This window comes from Nomascus leucogenys, chromosome 22a (genome assembly GCF_006542625.1).
Source record: "Nomascus leucogenys isolate Asia chromosome 22a, Asia_NLE_v1, whole genome shotgun sequence".
Lineage (NCBI taxonomy): Eukaryota > Metazoa > Chordata > Mammalia > Primates > Hylobatidae > Nomascus > Nomascus leucogenys.
The window spans coordinates 8175500-8187979 of NC_044402.1; the positions used below are offsets into that span (position 1 = coordinate 8175500).

The 12480-nt window shown below is 45.6% G+C and overlaps 1 long non-coding RNA gene across 1 annotated transcript in view; it reads left to right on the forward strand.

The window, feature by feature from the left end:
* LOC115832414 overlaps window positions 1-12480 on the forward strand; it is a 54709-nt gene that overhangs the window by 10715 nt on the left and 31514 nt on the right. The window contains exon 2 of the long non-coding RNA XR_004027908.1: window positions 2226-2333. This is a non-coding gene — a long non-coding RNA (uncharacterized LOC115832414). The remainder of the gene's footprint in view (window positions 1-2225; window positions 2334-12480) is intronic.

Sequence of the window (12480 nt, forward strand, 5' to 3'; positions counted from 1 at the left end):
AGGAGTTGTGATCCATTGGAGAAGAGGCACTCTGGATTTTGGAATTTTCAGCCTTTTGGCACTGTTTTTTTTTCTCATCTTGAGTGGATGTCCTTTCTGTTGATGTTGATGCTATTCCTTTCTGTTTGTTAGATTTCCTTCTAACAGTCAGGCCCCTCTGCTGCACATCTGTTGGAGTTTGCTAGAAACCTGTTTGCCTGGGTATCACCAGCGGAGGCTGCAAAACAGCTAAGATTGCTGCCTGTTCCATTCTCTGGGAGCTTCGTCCCAGAGGGGGCTTCCCAAGATGCCACCCAGAGCTCTCCTGTATAAGGTGTCTGTTGACCCCTGCTGGGAGGTGTCTCCCAGTCAGGAGGCATGAGGGTCAGGGACCCACTTGAGGAGGCAGTCTGTCCCTTAGCAGAGTTCGAGCACTGTGCTGTGAGATCCTCTGCTGTCTTCAGAGCCGGCAAGCAGGAATGTTTAAGTCTGCTGAACCTGTGTCCACAGCTGCCCCTTCCCTGAGGTGCTCTGCCCCAGGGAGATGGGAGTTTTATCTATAAGCTCCTGACTGGGGCTGCTGCCTTTCTTTCAGAGATGCTCTGCCCAGAGAGGAGGAATCTAGAGAGGAAGTCTGGCCTCAGCAGCTTTGTAGAGATATGACAGGCTCTGCCCAGTTCAAACTTCCCTGTGGCTTTGTTTACACTGTGTGGGGAAAACTGCCTACTCAAGCCTCAGTAATGGTGGATCCCCCTCCACCCACCGACCCCACCAAGCTCGAACATCCCAGGTTGACTTCAGACTGCTGTGCTGGCAGAGAGAATTTCAAGCCAGTGTATCTTAGCTTGCTGGGCTCTGCGGGGGTGGGATCCATAGAGCAAGACTGCTTGGTTCCATGGCTTCAGACCCCTTTCCAAGGGAGTGAATGGTTCTGTCTCACTGACGTTCCAGGGACCACTAGATTATGAAAAAATAAACTCCTGCAGCTAGCTCGGTGTCTGCTTAAATGGCTGTCCTGTTTTGTGCTTGAAACCCAGGCCCTGGTGATGTAGGCACCTGAGGGAATCTCCTGGTCTGCAGGTTGTGAAGACCATGGGAAAAGCATAGTATCTGGGCTGGAGTGCACCATTCCTCATGGCACAGTCCCTCATGGCTTCCCTTGGCTAGGGGAGGGAGTTCCCCTACCCCTTGTGCTTCTCTGGTGAGGTGATGCCCCACCCACCTTTGGCTCACCCTCTGTGGGCTGCACCCATTGTCTAACCAGTCCCAATGAGCCGGGTACCTCAGTTGGAAATGCAGAAGTCAGCCACCTTCTGCATTCATCTTGCTGGGAGCTACAGACCAGAGCTGTTCCTTTTCGGCCATCTTGCCATCCACTCCTTCTTTTGAATTTCTGACACATCAAAACCCCTTTTCCTTCTTCCTTAGAAATCAGCCACCTGGATGCATTCCAGAAATGATACTGAAATCTCTTTAATATAGGGGTGATTTCATTAGAACAATCTGAGTCAGGCCTATTTTGCCGTGAGTTGTTCCACCAAATGTTGAAGTTTAGTGAAATCAAATTATTACAGAAAGTTTAATGAATGCGATAGCAAGAATCACTTGGCACAGTACAGAACACAGCCCCTCTGAGCCTTCCTGGTTTCAGAAACTACTTAATGCTAGCAAAAACGTGATAACACCCACTCTGATGCCCAGTCTATGCAGCTACCATCAGTGCCCACCATGGCCCAGCACTGAGCTCATTGTTTCTATTAATTATTTCCATCTGGCCACAAAACTACATTTTAAGGCTAAGAAGCCTAAGCCAAGCATTTCATTAGCTCATATCCCAGCCTAGAATCCAGATCTAATTTCTCCTTTTCTCAGACATCCCTGTAGTCAAGAGCCTTGCTCTAAGCAAGCAACCTTTGTCCATCATTTATTGTCTGTTTCAGATTAAAAGTTTGGGGCTACTGCTGTTTCTGGTTGCCAAATGTTAACACCTCTGAAACTGCACCTCATTAAACTTTTAATATCCTGCCATGGCCTCCCCTTTGGGGCTGATCTTTAACTCTCAGAGGCTTATAGAAATGTATACATTTAATAGTCTTATCACTTTTGAAATGCAAAGGAGTTAATGCGATTTATTTTCTCTGTTACTTATGTCTGGGTTTTTTTTTATTATTATACCATATGGTTTAATGCGCCATATGGTTGCCTTTTACAATGGGTCAATCATGACTCTTCACAATGTCTTTCAGAAACCACTGAGACAATGGTGGGGCAGCCACCTTCTCGTTCCTCTTCCTGCTCTCCCTCAGAGATGGACTCTCAATAAGATATCTCAGAAGCTGGACTGGCCTAACTGGGTGAGTGCCTCTGCTCTGCTGTGTCCTAAACTCTGCCCATTTGACTTTCATCTGCCCCCATTAGATCCTGCTGCTGATCTAGAATGATTTAAAATTCTGGGCAGAGTCTCCGGTGATCAAGCCCAAGGCCAACCCTGATGATGGCTGCCTCATGTGCTTCCTTTTGCATCTTCCCAGGTTGTCGCCCTTTTCCCAAATCCTACACTGCAATCTTATAACTTCCCTCATGCCCTGTACGGTAGCCCTTGAACTTCTTTTACCGTAGCGGGGTCCCGTTGTAAGCAGGGGGTGGTCTCTTGGGTCTTGGCATCTAGGCAGGGCCTGGGGCTGCCAGAGGGAGAGCCATGTCACCTGAGAGTCTTTCTACTTATTGCCCATCTCCTTCCTGCCCCACATTCTATCATCTAACTGGAGGCCACCCACCCAGAAGCAGCTCTCCCCTCCTGAATGCCTGTCCATTTGCCTGGGTCTTGTTCATGGACTACCCACAGAGCTCCCATCCTCAGGGTCTTCCTGACAACCAAGTCCTACTCAAGACCCAACCCCTAGTCATGGTTAACTGCTTGTCACTGGCCTGTGCCACCCGTCACCACTTCCAGACACACAACTGCCCACCTGGTAGAAGACTCTTCCTGATCTCCAGCTGGCTCTGCCTCCAAACACCAGCCTACCTCTGGTGGTTGTCTATCTTCAGCCCCTCTCTGTCCTGCCTCTCTCACAGCCTTCCCAGCTCCTATTCTGACAGCTGTTTGGGAAGGATACCCTTTGAAACCCTGAAGGGCACAAAAGCTCTCTTTGTGTGCTCTGAAGTCCTAAAAGAAAGACCCCTCCTATATCTGAATTGGAGGGAATGTACACTATTTGGAAACTGCCCCATCATTACATCTGATCTGGAAGCCCTGACTGCTAACAGACTTTAGGAAAAGGGAGTTACCCCAGGACTACAAGACAACAGAGTGCTGTATTTCCCTATTCCACCTCTGACCATCATCACCACATTAGAGGTTCTTTATGGCATCTTGCAAATACACTCATGATTAAAACAGAATGGTGAAACCACATCAATGTCTAATGCATGATCATTAGACCTTTGATTTTAGACTGCCATGTCAGGTATGGAGAAGAACGGTCGTCGTGTTTCCTCTGTGGTGTCAGAAGGGGCCTGCACTATGATAAACGTTTCCAGACACCAGATTTACTTCCACCGTGCCTGGTCCTGTGCTTGACACATCATAAGGGCTTTTGGGTGTTGGCTGAAATGGGTTTCAAGTAACAGGAGGCTGGGTAAATATATTCAGAGAGAGACACACAAAGAAAGGCAGAGTGAGATGGGTTGTCCAGGCTGTGGCTAAGAGGGAGGGAATGTTGCCTCAGTGTCTTCAGGAGTTTAGAAGCAAGTCATTGAGCAGTGCTGACCTCCAGGGAAGAGGTGAACCTGGAAAGTAGTAAGAATGCCAGTCAGAGACCAAAAGCCATCACTGTTAGGTGGTAAGAAGGCACATTCATTTCCTAGGATTGCTGTAACCAACAGCCACAAACTGGGTGCCTGAAAACAATCGGAATTCATTGTCTGGCAGTTGTGGAGAGAAGTCTGAAATCAAGATGTCCACAGGATTGGTCCTATTGGGGGCCGAGGGATCTGCCCCACCCCTCTCTGCTAGTAGCTGCTGGTTTTCTGGCTGTCCGTAACATTTCCACCCTGTGGACTCATCTCCCATCTTCACAAAGCATTCCTTGCGTCTGTCTTTATATCACCTGCCCTCTGAACAAGCATGTCTCTGTGTCCCAATGTCCCTCTCCTTATGAGAACACCAGCCAGTGGATTAGAGCCTACCTCCAATAAGTCTTATCTTCATTCGTTTACACCTCAAAGATCCTATTTCCAAATCAACTCACATTCTGCAGTTCTGGTTGGACATAAACATTTGAGAAAACACTTCAATTCAGTACAGAAGAGGGCCAAGTTTGAGTGGAGTCTTAAGGACATCTTTAGTTTCCTTTTTTTTTTAGACGAAGTCTGGCTCTGTCACCCAGGCTGAAGTGCAGTGGCCTGATCTCGGCTCACTGCAAGGTCCTCCTCCTGGGTTCCTGCCATTCTCCTGCCTCAGCCTCCCGAGTAGCTGGGACTACAGGTGCCCGCCACCATGGCTGGCTAATTATTTCTGTATTTTAATAGAGACACGGTTTCACTGTGTTAGCCAGGATGGTCTCAATCTCGTAACCTATTGATCTGCCCGCCTCGGCCTCCCAAAGTGCTGGGATTACAGGCGTGAGCCACCTCGCCCGGCCAGGACATCTTCAGTTTCTAAAGGAACATCAATGAAAAGACACAGCATCAAATCCCATAGCCAACAGAGAGGATGAAAGAGGGTGTTGTCTCAAGCCCTGGGGCAGAAGAACAGGCCAGGCCGAACAGATGGGACACGCGTGAATCTAAAATTGCAAATTCCTCAATAAGTTATACAGATCACACTAATTTACCTCCATATGCAATGAAGTCGGAATCAACATTTCAGGTCCTGAGGGAATCTTTGCCAACATGATGACTTTAATGAGACAGGAGTCAGGGGTTATTTTAATGAGAATATAAAAAAAAAATACATTTGCCAATGTTTCAATGTTTTGTTCTCTAACCAAAACCAAACAAGCACACAAGCAAAACTGAATGGCAGGTGGGAAAGTGTTACCCTAAACCATGGTGAAGGCTGTCATAGCTGTGTTTTCCCCAAGAGGCCAGCATCCACGTCCACGCTCAGCTGTCAGCCCTGCCTCAAAAGTGGAGTGTCCGGGTTCCATTACTTCTCAGCTAGTGTCCAAAAAAGAATGTTAATTGTGAAATGAATATAATTGTTCTAAGTCACTATTCTGAGACTAACAAAAGGAATCAGGAATGGTGAGTGTGACACCAGGCTTTCCTGGAGGGATGCTGACAGATTCTAGAGACTTCTCTCTCCTCTCCCTGCAGCACACAGCACATGCGCAGAGCCAATCCCTGTGCATTGACTGCACGTCCTGCTTGACAAGAGAAGTGGAGGAGGGTGGGGCCACGTGTCTGCAGAAATGGGAGGACTGACAGAATCAGTGTTCTAGAGGGTCCTCAGAGCTCATCCCCGGTGCATTCATAAACATTCTCCCATCATTGAGGGCAATCCCCATCCTTTTCCCTGACCTCCCCTGAGATCCTGCATGTCCAGTTCCTTCCTGCTACTACTTAAGGAACTGCAGGTCATTTCTCCCGGCCCATTAGCAGTCAAGAGTGTGGATTCTGGAATCAAGACACAGCACAGGCCGGGCACTGTGGCTTACTCTGTAACCCCAGCACTTTGAAAGGCCAAGGTTTGAGAATCACTTGAGCCCTCGAGGCAAGCCTGGATGACTCATAGCAAGACTCCATCTCTATAAAATATAAAACTAAAAAAAAAAAAAAAAAATTAGCTGGGCATGGTGACAACATGCCTGTTGTCCCAGCTACTCGAGAGGCTGAGGCAAGAGGATCACTTGAACCCTGGAAGTAAAGGCTGTGGTGAGCCATGTTGGCACCACTACACTCCTGCCTGGGTGACAACGAGAACTTGTCTCAAAAAACGAAAAAATAAAAAAAAGCACACAGCACAGGTGCTCTGACATTTAGCAGCTAAGTGACCTGGGCCTACTCACTCATACTCTTGCCTCAGTTTTCTCATGTGTAAAGTACGAGAATAATGATAGTTTATGCCCAAATTCTGATGATAACATATTTCAGAACAACCAAAATACTGTAATTTCTATTTTTCAGTCTTGAAAACTGAAACCCAAAGAGGTTGGAGAGGTGGGCCACTGGCCTTCTGAGGACTGATTCATCTCACAGGACCATTTTCCTCATCCCTTGACTGGAATGGCCTCGTGTCTACAAATGTCTTTTGTATGAACATTCAAAATTAATTCTAAAACCATTGCCTCTGGCGCTGCTGTTGTGTGCTAAATTACAGCCCATCATTACTCTGCAAATAAGAACACAAAATCCACCAGCTTGAGCTTCCTATAGGACCAGTTCTACAACATCCTCACAGCAAACTTTGGCAGTCGAGGCTCTTCAATATCCTTTTGACAGTTTAAAAAACAGAGACAGAAATAGTCCAAAGACTCTCTCCATACGCACAGAGGTAACAGGTGGCAGAGCTGGGATTTGAACCTACGAAGTCTGAGTCCAGGGCCCTGGCTCTAATTATTACCTTTATGGGACTGTCAGCAGCCTGGGGATCAGAGTCACTGCATCACTCATATCTCTAATGCCTATCTTTTAAGAAGTATGGGTACATACTCATTGAATGAGTGAATGCAATTGTCACAATATATCATCTCATATCATCTCACATCAGTTTTATCAGGACAGGACCATGCACAAACATGGACAATAATTTTCCTTTAGGGAAAAAAAATCTTACAGAATTTATCTTTTCTGCCCAGAGCCTAGCCTACCAAGGTCATAGGTGTATTTGGAAGGTGGTCAGTATATGTTTGTTGAATGACTGAATGACTGCACAGTTTGTGTTAGTTAATGTTGGTGGGTAGATTAGTTTGTTAGGGCTCCCATAAACAAAATACTACACACTAGGCAGCTTAAAAAACAGAAATTTATTTCTGGAGGCTAGAAGTCCAAGATTAAGGTATTGGCAGGGTTGGGAAAGCTTTCACCTTCGTAAGATAGTCAAGTTTTCAACTTGGGATATAGGCATGTTATTCTCATTTGCTGGACATGAACACTGAGGCTCAGAAAGATGGGGGCGCTGACTCGAAGTCAGTTATCTGGGAAATCAACATGAGTCTTCAGACCTTGCCGTGCGACCCTCCTCTCTTTCCAGGGACACCTATGTTCATCTTTTCCTTGGGATGCTTAATCAATAAATATTTATTGAGTACCTTCTTCATGCGATGCGTAGTTTTAGGCTCCTATGATTCTGCAGTGAACAAAGAAAATTCCCTGTGGCCTGGAAGGAACGTTTTTCTGGCTAAGGCTCGGGCCGAACTGTGGGTCTGACTAAGATTTGTAGGCTAAGATGAGGGGGAAAAAGAAACTGAAAATAAGTGGTGCACTTTTTCAGTTTTGCTAAAATTTCTTCATCAGATGCTTCAAACATCATTTCTTCTCAATGGAGAGGATGAAAAGGGAATTTTAGCATCAGTTGGGAAGTAATGGGTTCAAGAAGCTGGAATTTAGGTAAGGGGCTTTCAGGTACTTCTTCTTCTGCATTCCTTTTTATCTTTGGCAATGTCAAACTCGTTAGAATCCCAATACCTGCTGTACTAGGTAGAATAGACTATACTAAGCTCCAGTCACAACGTAAACCTCAGCATCTTAATGGCTTAACCCAACTCTTATGCACATTGGGAGACTCTCCAAGGAAAATGTCCTCCATGCAGTGACTCAGTGATCCAGGATGCTGTGATCTCCATATGTGGCCTCCATGAGTGGAGTAGCAGGGGGTAGAGGGTTGAGATTTTCACATCAGCTTGTAAATGCTGGAGCCTGGAAGTGACACACAACACTTCTACTTGCAGCCTATTGGCTAGAAGTAGTCCCATGGCCCTGCCTACCTACAAAGGGAAGCACCTGACTTTTCAGTGACCAGTAAATGCTTCTGCCATCACCCCAACCTCTGCTTTGCCCCACTGCCTTCTCTCTTCAGTTTCCTCTCTCTGGCGTATTCCCTACATTCCTGGGCTAACTCCTAGTCATCCTGCGAGATTTAGCCTATGCAACAACTCTTCAAAGAAGTTTTCAATGAAACTCCAGATTTGCTGGGAAGCTCTTTAGGTGCCCATAATAGCCCATGTTTGGCTCTATCAACTCCAAAACACTGTTTTGCAATGCTCTATTCACATATATATATCTTCCCTATCAGAATGCAATTGTTAACACTGAAATGAAACAGTACCCAGCATCAAGTAGATATTCACTAAATGCTTGTTGAATGAATATATGAATGCTATTGACTGCTTAGAATTGCTTATACAAGGACAAATTAAATAAGACCCAAGCTTAAGGCTGGATTGTGGATTCAGCTGGGAAAGCAGTCACCTTACTGGTAGTTTCACATCCTAATCACATTTCCAGGTTAAAAAAAATCGTCATTGGCTCTTTATTAAAAATGCAGGAAAACACATGCTGCTTAACATGGTGCTTAATTGTTCCAGGACTAGGTTGCAACTTAATTTTCTAAAACTTAATCATACCATACAAACATGTACACACATGTACATGGACAAGCATACCTACACGCATGCAGAGACATCCTAACACCTTGCATACATGCAGCACTCTAGCTAAATAGGTAATGTGCTCATCTCCAAAATAGACCAGGAGAGCTCTACCCCCATACCTTGGTCTGTTTGGCCACCTCTGCCAGGAAGGCCATTCTATCTGTCCCTTTTGGGTTCAAATCTGTCTGTCTGTCCCTTGGGTTCAAATACTTTGAAACCAAGGCTCTTTTCTGATTCATTATGCAGAGTTCTTTTCTGTCATGGAGAGATGGAAGTAGCCTGACATGAAGCAAAGGACACAGGATTGGAATTAGGCAACGCGTGGTGTATGTCTAAATTCCACACCCAATTATGACCTTACTATGACCTTCTAAAACAAGTCACTGCATCCTCTAAATGTCCTCAATGTATAAGCCTCATTGTCCTCATACATAAAATGGAAAATCATGGCCTGCCCTGCAAGGTTATTTGCTAAGTACCTGACGCTTAGTGGACATGAAATAAAGCATAGGGTGCTTGCTACACATTGGCTTAGCAGGTGCATGTTTTGTACTGGTAGATGCATGACACAGTGGTGTTTAACAGATTCTGAAACCTTAGAAGCAGGATGAAGAGACAGCTTTAAGGTAAGCAACTAAAGGGAACTTACATATCTTGTACAACTTCCTTTAAGACTAGCTTTCTTGCTGGCTTGAATGGGGAGTCAGCAATGCAGAACAAAACCTAAATTTTCTCTCTCCTGTATTAGTCAGGGTTCTCTAGAGGGACAGACCTACTAAGATAGATGTATAATACATATGAAAGGGAGTTTATTAGGGAGTATTGACTCATATGATCACAAGGTGAAATTCTACAATAGACCATTTGCAAGCTGAAGAGGAAGGAAGTCAGCCCAAGTTCCAAAACCTCAAAAGTAAAGAAGCTGACAGTGCAGCCTTCAGTCTGTGGCCAAAGGCCTGAGAGCCTCTGACAAATCACTGGTGTAAGTACAAGAGTCCAAAAGCTGAAGAACTTGGAGTCCAGTGTTCGAGGGCAGGAAGCATCCAGCATGGGAGAAACATGAAGGCCAGAAAACTCAACAAGTCTGCTCACTCCACTTTCTTCTGCGTGCTTCATCCTAGCCACGCTGGCAGCTGATTAGATTGTGCCCACCCCGATGGAGTGTGGGTCTGCCTTTCCCAGTCCATTGACTCAAATGTTAATCTCTTTTGGTAACACCCTCACAGACACACCTAGGAACAATAGTTTGCATCCTTCAATCCAATTAAGTTGCCACTGCGTATTAACCATCACATCTCCTGAACTGAAATAAGCAAATAGAGCCGAAATAAACTACTTTCCTCAAAACTGGAAATGTAGGTGTAGGTTTTACCATGAGTCAGGAGGTACTTAGTAACCAGAATCAGGCTGATGTCCATAGGCTTCAAATTTCCTTTAGTGGCACTTATGGAGGACGAAGAGTGTTAACAACAACCAAAGCAAAAATAGTAAGAAAGACTAAAGAAATAAACCAGCATCATATGAACAAACCCACTTGATCTTGGTTTCTAGCTGTCTCAGACAGGGCCAAAGTGAGCATCGACAGAGTGTAAGAAAAGTGAATAAACTCTGGAATCCAGATAATGCTGGTTCTAGCATGGACTGAGTATGTGGCCCTGTGAAAAAAATCACTTAAGTCCTGTTTCTTCATCTGCAAGGTAAAGAGCTCTCCTGTCCCTGGGCTGTTGCACCTGGAAGTGTTTTGTGGATGCTTCATGCACAGTAGCCGGTCAGTGTGCATGTGTATTCCCCAGTTCAGTGAGTGCTGGTGTGCAGGAGAGTGGAAGTGGCCTTAGGATTACTTAGGCAGTTTTTTCTAACTGAAAGGTTCCACTTTAGTCCACTGTGCATTAGGAAAAACCTCCTTCTGTCATACTGGTGGGTGCCTTGGCAGTGACAATATTCTCCTACAGATAAGGTGGCCATTAAATGTATTGTTCATACAGGGATGCTTTAGATAATAAAAGTGAGGAGGAGGACAGGTTACTAATGATCGCACTGACACAAAAAGCAAATGGCTTGTATGGTCATCCTCACTAAAGAGATGTAAAATGATCACTGCAGAGTCTTCCCCCAAATTCACACTGCCACTCCATCTCCTGCCCCAAGAACCTTCTCTATGGCAGCTGATTCACCTCCTCAAAGCCACATTAGGTACCCCTGAGCCAAGCCTGCCAGCACCCACAATGACCTTCATCAGAGTCCTTTCCCAATCTGTTATGACCGGCCGTTCCTCTGCCTTGCCCACTAGGATCTAAGCTCCATAAGGTCACTTGTTGTGTTTCTGAACACTCTTGTCCCTAGCACAGGGTTTAGGAACTGGTACACAGGGATATCCCCAAAATGGGAGGATTTGTCATTTATGCTCTTTACTCTGCCTTTACCAAAGAGTATGAGAAAGGACTGAAGGCAAATTGAACATTTTTTATGACTTTCAAATAGTCTCAAATGTGCACAGGTAGGCATGTATCCAAGCAGTTGTGATCAGTGCTGGGGACACTATGATGACTGTGTCACCATTCCTGCTGGTAAGGAATCCAGAGTCCTATACGGGAAATACCTACAGGAAGTTGACAAGAGCAGATGGAAGCCTGGGGTAGGGTGGTAGTGTAGGGTGGTGACATAAACAGATTGGGGTGTGCTTTGAAGGTAAAACCAGCAGGACTCACTGATGGACCAGATGAGGGAGTTTACGGGAAGAGAAGAGACAAGTTTAACTTCCAGATTTGGGGCCTGGTCAAATAGGCACACGGTGGAGTCATGGGCCAAGATGGGGAAGAACTGACACGAGACAGGCATGGGAAAAGAAGTATGGTCATGGGAGGGAATCAAAAGTTGTGTTTTGGCCACATTAAGTTGGAGATTGTCCATCAGCCAACCAAATGCAGATGCAAGGCATGCCCATGGGATGTGTCTGGAGCTCAGAGAAGAGATCTTCCTATATGCCAGGCCCTAGCAACATGCCTACAATGTCATCTGCTCTAGTTTAAGCCACACCTAGCTAATTTTAGTTCCCCACCATTTCACATTATCATCTTCAGGCCTTTATACAGTCCTTGCTTTCTGAAGGCTTTTTAAGTCTCAGAGGAGGCATTCCCTTTTCCAGGCAGCCTTCTCTGATGCCCTAGGTTTAGTCACATGCCCTTACTTGGTGGCCTCACAAGATGCCACCCTTGGCTTCTCTGGCATTTATCACACTAAAATGTAATTGTCTGCTTCTCTATTTTTTTTCATTCCATGTCAGGTGTCTTGGGAATAGAACTGTCTTCCCTCCCTGTCTCTCTATAAGCAAACATAAGACATGGCAATGTGGAGATGGTCTGAGAATGTCTGCTGAATGAATGAGCATGACCAGCACAGGGGTGAGGGATGTAGAGACAAGTCGCCACCACGTGTAATCTCTTTAAATTAAATCACATGTGTCAAGAACCGCTCTTGTCATGAAAAGCAGGCCTGTGTCGACCAAATTTCCAATACATATGGATTACGACTTTTCCAGTCAAAGTAATTCAGAGACCATGATAAATTAGAGGTTGATAAAAGGCTCCAGTTCAAGATTTATGGCTCTTCCAGAATTCTTTCAAGTTTTCCCAAATATATAGGGACTGGCCTGTCTCCTGTAGCTGAAACATCTGACTCTGGTTAGGACGCTGTCCGCTGGGAGTGAGCCCCATCATGCGGTGCACTTTCCTGGCCCTGGGAAGCTGGAGCTGGCCCTGGAAGGGGGATGTTCTTAAACATTGGTCCACTTGTCCCCTGTGCCCTGGATTCTTGACCAGCTGGGCCTATAGCCCACAAAGTTAGGACCTCGGCTGTGACATTTCCGGGGACTTTCTGAAATCTGCAGGAGTTTTGCCTAGCAGAAAAA